Consider the following 19,841-nt stretch of genomic DNA (forward strand, 5'->3'; position numbering starts at 1 on the left):
GTGTAATAATAATATTTGTTACTTTAGTAGATACCAATGTATAGTTTCGATAGAATTCAAAGGAAATATAATGTGCTTTGCGCGATCGTTATTATTATCCATTTCAAAACGATCTCGAGAAAAATCACCTTCCGATCGAATAAATCACAAACGTGTTAAAATCATGTTACATTATCCACGGTGAAACGATCTTAAGTAATGGTTACATAGATATTTTCGATCATTCGTTCGTTCATACGTGCATATATATACCTACGTGCATACGTTATCGCTTTTATTTTTGCGATTTTAATTGCTTGTTAATCGTAATGCGATGCAGATCGAACGTGCGGTCACTTCCGAATAAAAATGTAATATCATCACGGAAAGTAAATTATCCTATATAAGCTCATCGCACTACCTTCCCACTCTCTCTCTCTTTAATATCGTTATAATATAGACGTTTAATGTTATCCAACGCCATATAATGTTGGATGAGATTGGTCGATCGTTTTAAATGAAGTTTATTAAGTTTCGCGATAGCTCCAAATCTGTTATCGTTATTCATCACTTTTAAACAGTATCTCAATTCAAAAGATCAAATATCTCAATCGAAATCTCGATTCAAAAGACCAACGTTGCCATATTACATTACGAAAAGATTGCTAATTTTGGTAAAAGCAACGTGTATTTCTTTTTTTTTAATTAATAACGGAACATAACAAACGTTTATTTAAGTGAATATTCAAAGTAAAATTTCTTTTGAAAGAGTATTGAAAATTTTCAACAGCGAGACGAAAAGTGAAAGGTTTTAGGGGTCGGGGGGAAGTGCGTTATAGTTGAGTGGTGAAGGAGAAACGGGGAAATATCGATCGGTAAAGGCTTGCGGGAAATGACTGGAGAGATACGAGACAACTGTGCACCGGGCACAAACCATTTTAAACGCGACACGAAAAGTGCAACAATGCCATCGATAAGAATGATTGAAAACATGTTTTAATGATATGGGGTAAAAGAATAGAATTAAATAGAAAATGAAATTCAATTGTGGCATCAAAATTTATGACATACTTTTTATGATTGGGCCACTACTTCTGAAATCATTTTCATGGGATATCGCGAGTATACATTAAAAATATTCCTAATAAACAATTATTTTAAAAAATTATTTGCCCTAACATCTAACATCTAAACATACCTCAAGTAAAATATAATTTATTTTAATTACTAAGAATAGAATATCTTTAGTTTATATACAGCGAAATAAATATTTAAAGTATGTTAGGTGTGCGTGTGTGTGTGTGTTTCTGTGCATGCGTATGTACAGATACTTTTAATAATTGTAATTTTCGAGTAAAGTGTAAATGTGTAGAAAAAAGCAAACATTTTTATGATGCAGACAGTGTATTTACAACGAATAATGAAAATAAATCATTTTTAGTTTTGTTTTTAAATCATTTTTGCCGATAGAATCTCTGTTGACGCGGTTAGACGTGGATTTTCTTTACCGTTAAGATTATGTATTACGAGATAGGGAGGTGCTATTTAAAATTTCAAAGTAGGGTTAGCTAAAGTGGTTATCCCCTTATGGATAGAATTTGAAATTTGATCAATATTTGCTTTAAAATTCCTCCTTCGATATCTAAATTTACATGTTTTTTATTCTCAAAATCAACGTTACTTAAAATCAAAAAAGCTATTCGGCTATTTAGCAAGTTTTAAAATAAAAATACTGTATGTATTCCCTTTTTTTTAAATAATAATAATAATAAATATGATAAAATATTACTTTTTTACAGATATCATCAAATTGAAAACGAAATATTTAAAATTATAATTTAATTATACGTTGCCCTAATCGCGCGGAAAAAGTGTAATGAAGAATTTTTCGTACAAGTATTTTACAATATATCGCTAGAGGTATATTTCATAATTAATTCATAGAAGATTTATTACAAGTATATATATATATGTATATTTATAAAGTTTACTATAATAATCATGCGTTTGGCGATTAAATTTGGAAGTTAACTGGTTATATATGATCATTAAGTTATACCTATAAAATTATTTACGACTTTAGGTAAATATAATTAAAGCGCGCTTCATTGCAGCTGAAGTTGCAGTTTCCCCATGGCTTATAAGGAAGTTAAAAATTTAATCTCGTCGACTCTATCTTACGACCAAGAGAGCTAAGGTAAAATGAACGTAATACAAAAAAGAATAATCTAAGAACCGACAACATTCTATAGCGTTTTTTCTCGCATAAATGAGACCGAATGAACCTCGTCCAACATTTGTTCGACAATGTCACGATCAAATTAAAAGTCCAAGTACGTCGAGTTTCTATAATTATGAGTAAATTTTTCGCATAACTCGAGTTTTTAATATCTCAAGCATATTATTTTTTGTTGTTGTACAAATAAATATCGAATTAATTAAAAATATTTTTTGGTATAATCCTAATGAAATATTAATCGTAAAACGGTATTAAACTATTTGGAGAAAGGTTGAATACAAAATATGAAAAACAATCGTTTCAATTTTGCATTCAAATACGAACAAAACTTTATACTCAACACAATAATATACGAATAATTTTTTAAACTTGTTTTTTTTTTGTTTTTTGTTATATATTAGTAACACATATTCCCCATAAATGCAATATGTCTAATAAAAAGTGTAATTTTTCTGATCATGATATTATTAAATTTAAAAATTATTGTTTAAACGAATTCGATCGAACCAGTTATCTGTATTCGAACGTTTAATAAGATAGTTAAAACGATCACTAATTATAATACGATAGAAATCTCTTCACTGATAACACATTGACATCATAAATAACTTTACATAATAACTTGCATTAATGGTAGAAGGAGGAGAAAAACGCAAACTAATCTGTTCGAGTTGAAATACCTTTAACGTTCGATCCATTAGTTTCAGTCGTTAACGATATACCGATACGGAAGTTGATAAATGATCGTCTGTAAAATGTAAAATCCAAGACTTAGGTAGATCGATATTATAACGGGAACGATCATTTGAATATATCTCATGCGATTTAATTTAACGAATGAACTATTTCAAGCAGAGCTACAATTTATATCGATTAATATTAATAAAAAAAAAAAAAAATAATAATAATAATAATAATAATAATGATAATGATAATGATAATATTAGTACAAGTAATCTTCCAAAATGTAACTCGTAATTTTAAAAACACAATTTCGATTAGATACAATAAAAATTGTGTAAAATTTTTAAATTAAGCAACCATACTAAGTAGAGACAGATAGAAAAGTTTCATGTTGCTTGTAATAATAATTAAACGAAAAAAATAACTGTCACCTTTTATATACATAAATATACTCGTAAACATTGTCTCATCATTCAAGATTCTTACCAGAGTTTATTCCTTCGTGTTTCATCTTTTCGTATCCCGTCTCGCGATCATAACTCAACTCTCTCTCGAATGGACAAAAAATGAACAATGGGAGTAGACGCTTTTCCACGAGAAAAGATCTTCCTCTTACAGAATCGTCCCTCTCTTTCTCTCTTTTTCTCTCTCTCTCTCTCTCTTTAAAATTTTCTCTCGCACGTTGAGAAATATCCCATAAACGTCATTGGTTTTTACTCTAAACGAAATTGGACAGGTACCAAGAAAGATACGGACAGGAAAAACAAAAGAAAGGAAAATAAAAGAAAAGAAAAGGATAAAAAGAGAAAAGAAAAAGGACACAAACTTTAAAACACGTTTCATTTTTTTCCGAGTCTTTTCTCGTTCATAATTGAATTTAAACCGAGTGAACTCGGACGGTGTGTAACGGAAACGTTATTTGTTTAATGCTTCGTTAAGCTCATAGCGAGGATCAACGAATTAAACTGTGCATTAATATGAATTTTATCACGTAATATTACGTAAGATAGAAAAGGAATTTTTCATCTTCTTCTTCTTCTTCTTCTTTTCGATGGTTATCTAATAAATATAATTTTATTTACTATACATTACACGTTAATGATAATATTAATTTCGACTTTCGAATCTTCCAACGGATTATAATCTGACAATAACAGTTTTATTTCTGTGTACAACAATCGTGTATCGATTTAAATATAAATGGCATTTTTTTCGTTTAGCCCTTTTTTATTCAAATAATTCTTAATTTTGTCTACTTTATTCTCTACCGTCTATATATATATATTTCTGTTTTCTTCTTTTATTTTTATCGATTTCACGAAAGTATCGCGATTCTTCTATCCGGATAATATACTGCAAACGAGCTAGAAACTTTCTCACTTTCGTATTATACAAAGGCTTCGAATTGAGAAGAGAAGAGAAGAGAAGAAAAGAAGAGGAAGATACCAGAGGAGGCTTTAGTTTCATACGTAGTACGAGAGAAAGCGTTAGTCGAAGTAAAGAAGTTGGAATTCGCTTTCGCACCGAGTACCGTCAATTTTCACCAACTTCTCTCTTACCTTACCTTGCCCTAGCAGGAAAATGGAGGAAATCGCTTCTCTGCAATTCGAAGCTATACGAAAAGGAGTTAAGAGTGTTACTGCTAGTGGAGAGAAGAACCGAATTTCCGAGTAAAAACCGAACGATGAAAGGATATACTTATAGGTTATTTAGTAGCTTCTACGCAGTCGGCATCTCGAAACATTCCAAAATCTGAAAAGCTTGGTAAAATGGAAGGAAATAAAGAGAGATAGAGAGAGAGGAAGCTTATTTTTGTGTCTCGTATCATAACTGAGTCAACGAAAATGTCTATGTATTTCGTTTACATGAAAAGTAATCGGATTTTTGAAAAGAGAGAATACATGTGTATATATATCGGGAGAGAATGATTCTACGTGTAAAAATAACTCGAAAGAAAAGTAGTAAAAAATTTGTTCGTTAGAATCTTCATTTTCAAGAAAAACTATAGTATAATAAAGAAAAAAAAAACAAAAAGAAAAATCGTAGTTAAGGCTTCTAGTTCTCGAAGCTTTTATTCTCATTTCCGTCGAACTGCACGAGAAGCTCCATTTACGGACGAGTGGTGTGGATACGTTGTTGTCTCGAGTAAGTTGAGACAAAAAGGATAAGAAATAAAGAAAGAGACATAGGAAAAATGGAAGAAAGAAAGAAAGAAAGAAAGAAAGAAAGAAAATCGTACGGGCTATCGAAGAAACGTTAGTACCGAACGTGGTGCACCCTCTTTGAGAAACTCGTACGTGGCCAAGTAGCACGCTTCCCTTTTAGGAGCCATTACTATCGGCGACACTTTCAACTGAAGGCTTCACTACGTATTGCCGGAAAAGTAAGGCTTTCTTGATGCGACCAATCGTATTCGTTTCGGTTCGATGAAATACTCGATTGAGAGGACGAGATCGAACCTCTTAATAGATCCTTTTTATATATCCGCGAATCTCGCGAGATTCAATTTTCTTGTTTGCATTCGTTCTAAAGTGCACGTTCGTAGTATACAAGATACATGAAAAGCTTTCTTTTCTTTCATATATGTCACATTGCTTAGAAAATATATTTCTCTTTTATATGACTTTTATTCCAGAATTATTTTATCTTTTCTCCTTTTTTCTTTTTCTTTTATTATTATTATTATTATTATTATTATTATTATTATTATTATTATTTTGTCATCACCGAGACGACGTTTGCGATGGAAAAAAAAATATTAATATTGTATTTGCCACGATCTTATATAAATTTTCGTCTAGTGTTAAAATAATACAAAAATATTTTACTTATTTAATTATTAATATTTGAATAATACATCGTAAAATATTTAATATATTTCTATATAAACTTTTCGTGATAATACTATATAGTATCGGTAAATATTTCATTATTACAGTCAAAATATTCATGCAAATTATGGGAAAAGATATTAAACGAAAAAGTCGCGTTGAAAACCTGGTGATGAAGATTCTCTTGAGCGTTACCAACTAACCGTTTCGCGAAGCAGTCATCGTGGCATAGAAAATGTGTTTGCTGGTGAGAAATTTGCCAGCTCATCGATGCACGAAATTGCAACCACAAGCGTTTACGAGATACACTGTAATAATACTAATAATCTTAGAGTCTCTTCTTTTTAATTCTCGTTACCACATCCATCGGATACGGATCACCACGTTTTCATTATTCTCAAAAAGAATTTACTATCAAAGCCCGACGAATCAATTTTGTCCGGATATAATAAAAGAACGTTGAAGGAAAAAGGAAAAAAAAAATATTCCGCTTAATTTAAAGCGCGATTTACAACCAAAAATAAAAATAAAATCAAATCAAATAAAAAGAAGGAAAGCGTTAAGCATAACAATCTTAATTTTAATTTTGCTTTCAAAATAATCATCTTTCGATTCGATAAAAATCAACGCTCTCCATGCCAGAAAGACAAAATTAGTCTTGCGGTAAGATTGCCAAGGGCTATTACCAATAATTGTTGAATTTAATAACTAATGTCAGACCATTTAATGCTTTGAGATAAAATTCAAATGAGATTAAATTTTAAATAAATCATGTATACGTTATATTAGAAAATGTTTATTAAAAAGTTAACAATGAATTAAAAATTTATAAATCTAATCTAGTAAATAACGAATAATTAACCACACATAAAATCAAATTCAATTAACAAACTACTTAATTTATGAAAAAAAAAATAAACTATAAGTTATTCTTTATAGAATTTAATTAAACTATAATATATAATATCGTTAAATGAAATCGTTGCAAAAAAACAAACAATAAATAAATGAAATATTTTGCTTCTTAATTATTTGAATAATACACTTATACTCATTATCTCTCTCTCTCTCTCTCTCTTTCTATATATATAACGTCTAAAACTGTAGGAAAATAGCCGTGAAAACTTACCGTGAGAGAACACGTTATATCTAATACTTCCATTTTGCTTTCTCTATCAAATATATATATTCCCCTTCAACCCATGGAACACACACACACACACACACACACACACACAAATATCGAAACGATTTTACGGTAATCCGAGATACGAAATGTGAAGCATTAAGTTTTCCTACCGACGATGGAAAGCACTAAGCTCATATAGTAGAGAAGCGATAAAGAGTTAACAGGGTGACCCGCTAATGGAGTAATGGACATTCCGTTCAAGCGTACCGTATGTCCTTGGAATCTCGCCAAATAAGTAGTACCTACCCAACCCTTTACGATACTTGGACGCTCTTCTATTATTCGCTTTACCATCCGATGGGATAAACGTTTTCCAATTCGCCCAGTTAACATACATGTCACTTTCCGTTTTTCGCCACAAAAATAAAAAACAAAAAGAAGAAGAAGAAGAAGACAAAAATAGACATCTTTCCTATTATTAGGATCTAATCATTTCCTATAATTATACCTAATTATATAAGTAATCAAAATTAAAGTTAACGAGAAAGTGGACTCTTTTTTGTCCACGTACAATGACAATTAATTATTTTCCAACGTGTTTATTTTTATTTTCAAATAGATTGACGAACGGTAGAACGAATTTAAATGTCATTGATTTTTTGATTAATTAACAACTGAGATTTGCGTGTTTCTTTCGTTTCACATTAAAAAATAATTTCTTTAATTGAACAAGAATCTTTAAATAAAAGTTCGAAATAAACGTGAATGGGGGGAAGTGTTTGATAGCGATAGAATAGTAAACAGAAATTGGAAATGAGATTTACTTTATTTTCTTTTTCTTTTTCTTTTTTATTTCACGATCGGCAAAAAAAATTCGAATTTAAAATTAACACCTGCTTGCTTTTGCTTGACGGAGTTTCGATTCAACCAGAGGCCAGTGTATGACCCCGACGAAACGTCGTTACGTGACTTCAGAGACTTACCTTACCTTCTCTTGAAACTTGCCTTTTTAACCGCCTCCCCCCCGGCCCCACCATTCTCCCCTCTTCTCTCAACTTTACATCTTGTTTTTCCACGAGAACGAACGAAGAATCATGTTTTTCGCTCGCACAAACCGAGTACAGCAGTTTTTTTTCTTTTTCATTTTTATTTCTCTCTCTTTCTATTATTATAAACAATATTATCAATAGGTAGAAATAAAACGATTTCGAGTTTAACAATATTTATTGCAATTAATTGTTCTTATTATTTTCCAATAAATAATGGTAAGGTTGTTCAAGTTGTACAACTGTCGAAATCGTATTTTTGAAGTTTTTAATTGAATATTTGATCAATAGTATCACGAACGGTAATGTTAACGATATTGGTTCGTGCAATTAGTGTTTATTGTTACCGATTGCGTGCTAGCATTACGTATTAATAAGTAAATTTATGGTAAGTTTATGATTCAATGCTTAACAATGTAAAATATACTTTGAGGATTTATATGCAACAAAAAAATATTATTGTAATCTTTATAAAAATTGATTCTATTGAAATTATTATTTATAATCATTACTTCTGGGTTTGTTGATATTTAAATTTTATTCATAGGTACGATTTAGGTTACAGGTTGTACCACTTAGTAACCTGATTCTTTAATCGTATCGATATTAATTTTCATATGGGATACTACATTTCTTCTTTTTTTTTCTAAATTTCTAATCATGAAACTAGAAAGAAATTTTAAACATGAGTTTTGAGAAAATCTTACGATTTAGTATTTTAAGAAGATTCCTCTATGAAGGATTATAATAAAAAAATAGATAATATATCTCGTAACTATAAAAGAGAAAAAATAAAAAAGAAATAAATTGTGTATCTATGTGTGTGTGTATGAAACAGAGAGAGAAAGAGAAAATTGACGAAGTTCGAAGGTGAGCAAGTAAATGGGCAGGTAAATGGCCAGGTAAATGGTCTCTCAAACAGGTCACCGACACACAGTCCGCAAACTAGCCCCAGTCGGGGTTAGAATTCTCACTCACACCCCATTTCCGAGAGGCGACACGCGCGTCGAAGGGGATATTGTGTAGCTCGTAGAAACTTGTACCCGGAAGGGTTTAAACGGCCACCTCGGACGAGAATGCGCGAGCACACCGACGGCTAATCAAATTCATGCCTGTGGCGCGATTCATGTGCTCGATTTCACAGCTCTTCGAAACGCCAATCCTTTTTTTGTATTTTCAGCGAGACGAAAAAATAAGCGGCGAGCGACGAGCGACGATTATTATTATTTTTTTCTTTTTTTTTCATTTTACGACTAAAATACATTAACACCAAAATGTCAAATATTCTGAGAAGGAGGACTACGACGATTTGATATAATAAATTCATGAAAGTATATATCAGATTTAATATATATCGAGTTAAAATTGTGAAAGGAAATTAGATCAAATTTTGATCTTAATTGTAGGATATAATTCAACGAAGAGAAATATAGATAAAAAGATAGATAGAGAGAGAATGAGTGAGAGACATAATTTACTTTCACGAGCTTCAGCAAGTCTCGATAATAGAGAAAGGGAAAGAGAAAATTAAAAATAATATGAATTTAATAGAAAATTTGATATAAAGTAGGACACAATACAATCGCAGTGCACGTGTATATGAATAATCTTATTTTAAATTACATTAATGGTAAAAAATGTATCGATATGAAATTCATGGTATGCGCGATATTTTATTTTTTATATTATTTTACTCTACGATATATAAAATGATAATAGAGAGAAAAAAATTGGATCGTAGCAAATTTGTCTAATAAAAAGCAAGAAAATAATAGAAACGTCAATGAAGAATTAAACCAGATGCGTTTGTGCTAAAAAAAAAATCAATTCAACATCCTATCCGTGATTATTGTTAAAGGAAGAGATTTGGCTGATACGTGTTAGCAACATGTTACACAGTCTGATACCTGAGGCACGGATTCCGAGAGAGGATGAGGTATACAAGGTTTCTAGAACTTACACGCTATGTTTATTGTACTGATCCAATTAACACCGAGAGATAATGTTTCGGTGATCGTAATAACCAGCGAAATTGGTCGCAGGAATTGCGCGACCAGAGAGATGACCTGTTCGAGATAACACCTGAAATGATCCTCACTAGGAGATTACATCCTTTACGAGAAATAGTCTCTCTCTCTCGCGCGTTGTAAACTATCGATGGTGAAATCGATTCATGTAACGTACGACAAAAATTGAGAAACTTTATAATTTCGTCGTCGTTAATTTTTTCCTATATTTTGAAGATTGTACTCGAAAACAAAATGAACACGAACACAAACGTTTTATTTGTATAAGTAAATCCAACGTTTTTATCCTATGAAAATCATTTGATTTAATAATGTAATATCAATTAATTAAATTTAATCCAAAAAAAGCAAAACACACAAATATTTTTATTAATAGATATCGAAATTATTCGCGTAAACGTTTCATTTTCATTAGTACAGAAAATTAATCATTATTTTTCTCTATGGAAAATTATATTTTCGTTAGATTTTATTTCGTCAAAATGATAAATTAAACAAATTCACGTGAATTGTAATAACAATGTAAATACTGTGTAAATAAGTTTCTTATTCGAGTTGTTCGATATTCTCGATCTGTTTAGATAGTAGAAAGGAAATAAATTAGAAGAAATACAACAAATGGTTATAACCAACAAAGAAAGACAGCAAGTCAGAGAGAGAAAGAGAGAGAATGAGAAAGAGAGAGAATGAGAAAGAGAGAGAATGAGAAAGAGAAACGAAACGTAAGTGATGCGTCAAGGGAGAAGAGAGTAAAACCGCTCTGATTACTCGCGAGACCGTAGCAGACACAAACGTGATTGGAAGTTCAAATCGCATTCGCGAAGTTCGCCACCATGCCACACCACCACGAAGAGAAGAACCTTCTTCTCAAGAAGAGTTCGCTTTATGGTGAAAATGCGAGGGAAAAGATCGACGAATATCAATTGCGAGTGTTAGTGCTAGCATATATCCTCCAGCTACGTCGATTGATATCGTCTACTATTTTCCTAACCTTCTTCCTCTCTTTCTCCTACATTTACGCTCTAAGAAGTACCTTTCAGAGGTAGGTAAGGCTTCGGAATCGGTTTCAAATTCGTTTTACAAACAAAACGGGAAGCCATTTCAATAACGCATTTATTTTCAACGAAATTATTTCATCGAATAAAATATGTAATACTTGTACAAAAAAGAAATAATTAATCGATTATTATTATTATTATTATTATTATTATTATTATTATTATTATTATTATTATTATTAATATTATTTATATTATTATTTAATCATCATTTTACAAATGAATACTTCTATATGGTAAATGATAATATTTTTCTTTTAGTATCAATTAAATAAATTATTTTCTAATATGAACTAACAATAAGTTATGAATAAAATGATTAATCATCATAAGTTATTTTTAAACAAAATTGTCTTATCGGTGTTATCTGTTGAAAGAACGTATGTATTACCTTGTAAACAATTAATTATACCAATGGAATATCGGTTCATTTAAGTTTCACAATTCATTAAAAGACCAAGGCATTTTCTTGCAATCGCAATGATAAATGAAACGCATAATGATTCATAGTGAAAAATTAATAAAGCGTGTTAATTACTTGTTCTGTTTAATGCATAACCCGGTTCGCGTATTTCAAGATGTATATTTATTAATTGATAATTATTATAATCAAATGTCACTTTAAAAAAGAAATCGATAAAGAAAAAATAATTTGCAGTCGTATCAAAAAATGAAAAATATCTTTGTGAGGTTGAACGGTCGTGCTGGTTCTTACTTCCGTACTGTGCACGAGAGCGTGCACGCGCTTTTTCACTCTGCTTGAAAAAGGACTGTTATCCTTTTCCACTTCCACGTTGTAAGGGCGGAAGGAGTTAATCCAGAAATAATACACTTCAAATATAATGAATTGAAGATATATAGTTAATACTCGTTCTACAGCAGATCAATGTGGCGCTTGGACCCTGTATCACTATCTGCCCGAATTTCGTTGTTTGTTACTAACAGTAACCTCTGATTTTTACTGCTAGCTGAAGTTATGTAATAGCTTGAATAATGTGCGGATCACCTGTGCGTAATTCCACCTAACGAGTATGGACAACTGAAGCAACTAACTTGGAACGTATCCTCCCCCGCCACTTCTAAGGTCTGTCCCACCAAGGGTCACGTTGTGACCTTGGAGTGGGGGTAGCTGACCAAATGCACCACTCTCCAAGCTCTAGAAATTAAGATAGGATACCGAACGCGATCGCTAGGTATCTATTGATAATCTTCTGTTTGTCGCCGAAGAAAAACCCCGTGATCCTAAATAAATATTTTCTATTTACTGTGTGTAGATTCTTTTGTCTGGTATCTGTATCTTTATGAATATGTTCAGAGTATTTCTTTGCGCTAAATTCTTTTAAGTGTTCCGACAATGACGGAACAATCTTTATTTTGTCAAAGTTGGTTAGCATGAAATCTCGATTAATTTCCCGACATTCGGTTTGACCATCGAATTATTCATAACACTTAGGTTTAAACGACGCGAAACATATAATAACTTTGGAACGAGAGATGACCGTCCTGTTAACAAAGTCGCTTCCACGAAAGCTCGGCCATTGTAGTTTCGCCGAACTATACTCAGGACTGAATGCTCAACCTGGATGTTCCACTTTGCGATTTATTCTCCGAACGTCGTCCGTTTTCTCTTCCACTTTTCGAATCGAAAGGTCTTCCTCACTATGTAAATCGTGAAATATTAATAATTCGCGATATCTCTACGAAATGAAGAAACTTTATCCAACTCTTTCATCTTTCTTCTGTACGATTCTTTACTTTTTCTTTTATAATGTATTTCTCAAATTGAAACAACCTAAACCCCTTCAGAAAAAAAAAATAAAAAATAGAGGGAAAAGAAAAAAAAAAACGTAGGTACATCGTAGGAAAAAAAAAAGGAAAAAAATACATTTGTCTTCATTTTTCATCATACTTTCAGTCGACTTTCCCCCTCCTTCCCAACATCGGAATCGGAGATTTCTTCAATGATTCTAGACGAGCCCCATCCATTCGGAATCTATTGAAATACGGAATAGAGAAACGACCCCTTTCTTATCTCCGAATATCATTTTTTTCGGCTCAACGTCGATTCCGTGATAAGAAAGGTCCATGCGACAGAGCTCAGATTGCCTTGCCAGCGAAAGAAAAAGAGCGATATACTCTAGTTCGTTGAAAGGAACGAAAAAAGGAGAGAACGAGAAAAAGAGAAACCAAGAGAGAGAGAGAGAGAGAGAGAAAGAGAGAGAAAGATAAAAAGAATATAAGATCGCGAAAATAAACGTTGACATGACAGATACGCAGAGACTGAATTCCGGGTTGTAAGGAATACTTGGTATCTCGGACATTGGTGTGTGTGTGTGGAGGGGGGTGTATATACACTGTATACATATATATGAACATAGAAATGTGTAAAAGGCGCGTCCGTGCGAGAGAACGTGCAGAGAAGAACGCCGTATAGTTGGCGACCATTGTTGCGCTGACGTTTCTACGAGGGTAAAAACCAAGAAAAGAGGAAGGATCTAACGTTTACACGGGGCTAAGCACACGTGTAAGTACCTTCAGGCTATGCTTCGTATTTTCACACAATGAAAAAGAAGAAGAAAAAAAAACAAGAACTTCTCCATCGATACCGTACGAAACTTTTCTCTCTCTTTCTCTTTCTCTCTCTCTCTCTCTCTGTATTTTTCTCTCTGGTTTTTTCTTTTCTCAACTTTTTGAAATTGTTAGAGATTTATCCGCAAACAACTATTCACGTCTCTGTCATGGGAATCATAAATTTAATGTACAAATTTATTATTTTATATTAAGTTGAATCATAATTTATAATTGTTAATTAAAATTTTTAATTTAGATTTGTTTAATATCCAAAAATTTTTCCTCGTTATTTACATAAAGAACATATTTTCCATGGATTTATTAACCGTTCTAATTCTTCTTTTTTTTCTTTTTTATGAAACTTTAAATGACCTATGTTTGTGTAAAATTTTATTCTTATTTTCATGCATACTATATACAGCTAGCTTAATATATTATAATTTATAAATATATATATAATTTTCTTTTGAATGGATTATTTGTTATCTTTGAAAAATTTACAATAACATATGCATTAGGTAAGAATTGAATTTCTAGGTTTACAGGGAAAAAGAAAAAAAAAAGAAAAATTGTTTGATATTAAGAAATATTTGTACGTAAATGAAAGAGTCACTTATTCTGTAACCCTTTTATAAAGATTTTCAAAAGCTTTTTGAAACTGCTCGTAAGTTTTATATTAAACTCGGAAATCGTTAGGAGAAAAACCTTTTCTACTAGGAATGACAATAAAATAACGTGAAAAAAGCATGAGTGTTATGCGTTTTTACGTACCTCCCAGGTATACTACCACCAAGACAACTACTCTCAACCCTAACAATTTCCCTGTCATTTTAAAAACGAAGAAAAATGGAAGTTTCAACTTTTTCCTCGAAGAGGACAAATTAAATTGTATACTTAACGACGTTAGTATTATAGAAGTTATCGTTTTCCGGACGACTCGTGGTTCTATAAAAAAATTTATACGTACATACACACAGGTATTCGTTTTCTTGCTTTCATTTTATTTGGATTTCAATTATAATACGGGCTTTTTTTCACAAGGAATAATTCGCAAAGGGTTCAAAGGATAATTTAATACTATTTCTTCCATTTTTCACTTTTCACTTTCGATAACTTGCGAAGTAAAAGAGCCCACTTGAGTGCGTTAAAATGACGACGGAATAGTATTTTTTCAACAATATAAATAACATTATTTAAAGAAAGAAGAAAAAAAATAACAGGACGAAAACACTTAAATTTTCGTTAAAACAAAAGAAAGAAAGAAAAAAGAAGAAGCAAAGCTTAAAAACGAAGAGAGTTACTACCCGTCGGAAAGAAAACATCGAGGGGGTGGAATTAGAATACGAAACTCTCTCTTTCTCTCTCTCTCCCGTGATAAAAGACACAGAAAAAAAAGAAAGAAGAAAAAAAAAGAAAAAAAAAAGAATTTGTCTCGAGTAGCACGAGTGATGCGATTCGAGAAGAAATGAAAGAAGAAACGGCTGTTTCAGAGACATGGATCCTTTCCACAGGACTTACATGCCGCTGGCTACATTGTCCTGCCTTGCGAATGTACCAAACTATTAAAGACTCCGGAAGCCATTTGCAAAATGAGAGAAAACGTTTTCACGAATGTGATATAGGTGTTCCGCTTTCATAATTCAAAAAGCGTCCGACGCTTTTCTTTCATTCCTTTTTAACGCTACTAATACGACTCTTCTCTCTCTCTCTCTCTCTCTCTCACTCTCGCTCTCACTCTCTCTATCTCTCTCTCACGCTCAGAGTCGCTTAATTTTCATTTTTAAAGGAAGACTTTTTTAAATGGATTTAACTTTAACTACGCGACATATCAAGACGAGTAGTGAATTTATTTCCACGTAAACGTAACTACTATCACTCTTGTTCTCCATTCCTTTTTTATTTCTTTTTCTTTTTTATCTTTTCGTAGATAAATAATACAAATTGTTGATATGCAATTTGACAAACGAAAAAAAAATATCGTTGTGATACATTAAACTAAAGTTCGAAAAATGCGTAAGAAATATAACATCTTATCGATGACATACTTGTGCTACCGATGATTGTCGACTCAAATACGGTATTATAATTATTACGGATAAATTTAAACTTAACTCCGCCTGCATGATCGCTGGACGGATCAAGGTCAGCGATCATGTTGCCGGTCCTAAGCCCGGGAAAAGGAGGAAGGTTGTTGGATCAGGTTAGCTCCCTACCCAACATAAAAAAAAATTTGCGGCTCATAGAAACGACACTCTAGCAGAATGGACAACAAGAATCGGCAGAATTGCACGGGATAAATCACCGATTGGCCGCAGAAGTGCGGGGCGCCCACGAAAACGATGGTGCGACAATTTAACAGTGCAATAGGCAGAAAAACGTCGTTACGAAACAGGCAACTTGCCTAAATTAAAGAATGAAGAAGAAGAAGAAGAAATTTAAACTTAATTTAAATTTGTTCTTTTCTTTTCTTTTCATCGCTAACTGTATTTACACATCGCTGAATACATCTTCATTATCTAGAATACGTATTTGACTTTCCTTTATTCGCGATATCATATATTCGTAGCAATTTTGTAGAAAAATTTAATCAGACTGATATTCTTTTTAAATCATTCGACATTTACGAATAATTATAATACGAGTAGAGAAAATTTATCCCCGTAAATAGATACTCGATAAAATCTCGCGGTTTATGTCGCGTTTTATATTTACATATTACGAACAAACTGTATATATTACTTGTTTTCTATTAACCGTAACCTAATTCTAAATGAAATCACAATAATATATTTTTATTACAACGTTACTACGATTTTATCATATAAATAAATATCCCTGTACGAAATAATAAGAAATTCTTCCTTTACTCGTTCATATTATTTTCCATCAGTTTAAAACACACCGAATTCCGTTTTTCGTAACATTTATTTAATAATAATAGAATTTATGCAAATAAATGATCTAATATTCGCGGTAAATAAGTGAAACAAAAAAATTTTTCGTATCTAAATAAAATCATTATGTTTAGGTGACGGTTAATTTAATAACTGACTAATGAAATTTCCTCATTCGAGTCGATCTACTTTCTTTTAAGATACAAAAAAAATTTTTTTAAATAAATTTATACAAGCATTCTAAAGAAGAAAAATATAAATTAAAGGCTCGGATAAATGTTAACAAGAAAATTCAATCATATTATTATTTATGAGAGAGAAAAGTTCTTAGCAATATTATTGGTCGATCAACTTCCGAGCCGGTCGTTTATTTCAATATTTGACGGATGCAAAAATGCATTAAATAAATTAAAAGAAAAGAGAAGAAAAAATATATATATATAAAAAGAAAATAAAAAAAAGATATTTACTTTAATTACCTTAACAGTAAAGCGATTTAAATATAAAATTCAAAGTCGTGAGAAAGCACTCGCGGCATATTCTAAAAATTTCTTAGCAAATTTACAAAAACAACACACTAAAACACTTGCCTTGAATAAATTCTCTCGTTTCTCTCCTGATAATAAACTTTTTCTTTTTTTTTTATTATTTGAATGAAATTTGAAGTAATGAAAATTAGACAGCAGAAAGACTTTATATCGTGATTTCCGAATGACTTCTAATTATACTCTACAACGATACAAAAGAATTCTGTACAGCAACTAAATCAACCTATCTTCTTATCTCTTATCATTGATTTTCTAATCTGATAATACGCAACTTGTACAAATTCTTTTTTTTAAGTAAATAGATGATTTCAATGCTTTTATGTGAACATCGAACACGTTGAGAAATAAAAAAAAAGTGAAAAGAAAGTACCACGATGATGATCAAATTGTAACGTAATCATATACAACAGTAACAGACATTAAAAGAAAAAAAAGAAAATGTAACAAATATAAAATAAATATTATATAACGTATTTTTATTCTCAACCTGACTCGACTAATTAGCACACGCGTCTATTTTAATTTTAGAAGTTGTTATAAATATCCATACCATACGAATGTTAAATTAATTAATTACTAACATAATTAAGATAATTTAATTAATTTGTACTTTTACGTAATTGGACAATAGCCGTCTAGTAAAATTCGTCATTTAAATCTGTAAACCAAATGTAACATGAGTAACAAATAGAATATTAATTACTTTGATTCGTTGTTCGAGTGATTACAAAAATAATCTATTAATAATAAATTCTCTGAAGGGTATCAATGGTAAAAAGACTATTAATTGAAAATTTCTATAGAATGTAGTAAAAGATTATTGATCGTTCATTTTGCACAAATATTACCATCACGATACATAAACCATTTATTCAACTATTTTCAAATTATCCAAATATGTGAAATGTATATGATAGAAAAGTCGATGAAAAATTAATGAATTTGCCAGCTGTCGTGACGAACGCAGATGGTTGCGAAACGAAACCGAAGAAATGAGAACCAAATGTCTTTATTTGCGAAAATAACTATGAGAATTTTCAATCTATCAATTTTTATCATATTTCTCTTCATACGACCCAATTTATCCTTAGCAGTTCATAATATAAATAATTAAATTAAATTAAATTAAAATTTTAAATAGATAAAAATCTTTACACTTGAACGCGCTCGATAACGTTTTCGATGGATTTTCTTCAATTGTTATCTAGATACTTTCGACTTTGAAGTAATTTATTATTAGACGTATCATTTTTTACTTGACTTTCTTCTTATCTTTTAAATTTATCTCATATTCGATTTATATAACTAAAGATACAAAATATATATATATATATTTAGATTTAAACCTAAAGATTTAAAATACATTTATGTGGCTAGCATATGTCAAAAAAAAAACAAAGCGATTTAAATATTGAAATGAAATTTAAATATAAACGTGTAGGACTTCGAGTGGATTTTGTTTCTTTTTTTTTTTTTACTTATCATAAAGTTACTTTCCATAATGAATACTTAAAAAAATAATTCATTAATTCTTAATTACTCTCTCTTATACAATTTCAAAGGAAGAATCATTTTTAACGTCTTATAACAGTGTTACATTTTAGTAAAAGAAAAATATATATATATTCATAGGAAATATATATGCAAAGAAAGTGAGAAAAAGAATCAGAAAATGAAAGAAAGAAAAGAAAGAGAGAATATATACAAGTGAGAGAGAAGAAAAGATGAACCCAGACGAGGGCCTGCCTGCCTGCCTGCCTACCTTACACGAAGCGCCGTTCAATTAAAGCGTCACCAACCGCAGAAAAAGTTTTATTATATATGAATGCTTTTCATTACGTCGGCGAACTTATTAAAACCATTTTCTTTCGTGAACATTAATATCCTCGTCAGAGTTTCGTTATCAAAACCACGAGACCCATTCAAGATCCTTCGCATAATTGTATCATTCTCTCTCTCTCACTCTCTATTTCACAAGAGATAGGAAGAGACAGGAACGCGCACTTTACCTCGTTAACATTCCAGAATGCTTGGGTTCAATGATATTGGCAATGCGAACAGCAAATTATCGGAGAAGAGTACGGGTCGGTTCTCTCCGGATGGACCTGAAATCAAATCAATCGAGGGTTAATGTTCTCAATCAACAATATGAGACAATTTTACGACAAGATAAATACGTTTGAAAAGAAGTAAAAAGAAAGAATATATTCGACAATAACAACAAAATATTTCTAAAACTTATAATTAAAATCGTTCAAAATCGAGAGAACAATATGTAAATAACTGTTTGAGTGCTGAATACTTTTAGCTTAAGTGTATTGTAGGTATAGTTTATTATTAGTGCGACTATTTTTCCATTGATTGATATATTAGATATTATAGATCTAATAATAAATTATATTTGATAATTAAAGTTCTTATTTTTTATATAATTTTCATGTGATAAAATTCAAAACTATAATCAATACGCAAACCAACATTACATTATTTTACATTATTTATATTAACAAACATGTGTATACGTACGTATAAGTAATACACGTTACGTGAAATAAGTTAGAAGAAAGAGGAACATTTGTAGTATTTTGAAGGAAAAAAAGCGGTACGTTTACAAGAAAATAGCGTTAAAAAGATTCTTAATTAAAATATCTTTTCTTTTGTCGTAGAATTTTTGATAATCGTTGAAAAGATTCGTTAAATTCGACGATCACGTTACAGGATCGCGCATGGTCGACGGATAGAAACAAACTAAACGTATTTAAATGAAATAAGTCACGCGGCTGAAGCCAATATGTAAACATAGTACACAGAGGACTATGAGAACACGAACGTGTT

General features: G+C 31.1%; 1 protein-coding gene across 5 annotated transcripts in view; it reads right to left on the bottom strand.

The window, feature by feature from the left end:
- LOC122519127 (putative polypeptide N-acetylgalactosaminyltransferase 9) overlaps nucleotides 1-19,841 on the bottom strand; it is a 193,740-nt gene that overhangs the window by 54,603 nt on the left and 119,296 nt on the right. For all 5 annotated transcript variants that reach the window (XM_043638388.1, XM_043638390.1, XM_043638386.1 and 2 more), the window contains one exon: nucleotides 19,016-19,111. The gene's annotated coding sequence lies outside the window, so the exon portion shown is untranslated. The remainder of the gene's footprint in view (nucleotides 1-19,015; nucleotides 19,112-19,841) is intronic.

The sequence above is a fragment of the Polistes fuscatus genome, unplaced genomic scaffold (genome assembly GCF_010416935.1).
Source record: "Polistes fuscatus isolate 324 unplaced genomic scaffold, CU_Pfus_HIC Scaffold3, whole genome shotgun sequence".
Lineage (NCBI taxonomy): Eukaryota > Metazoa > Arthropoda > Insecta > Hymenoptera > Vespidae > Polistes > Polistes fuscatus.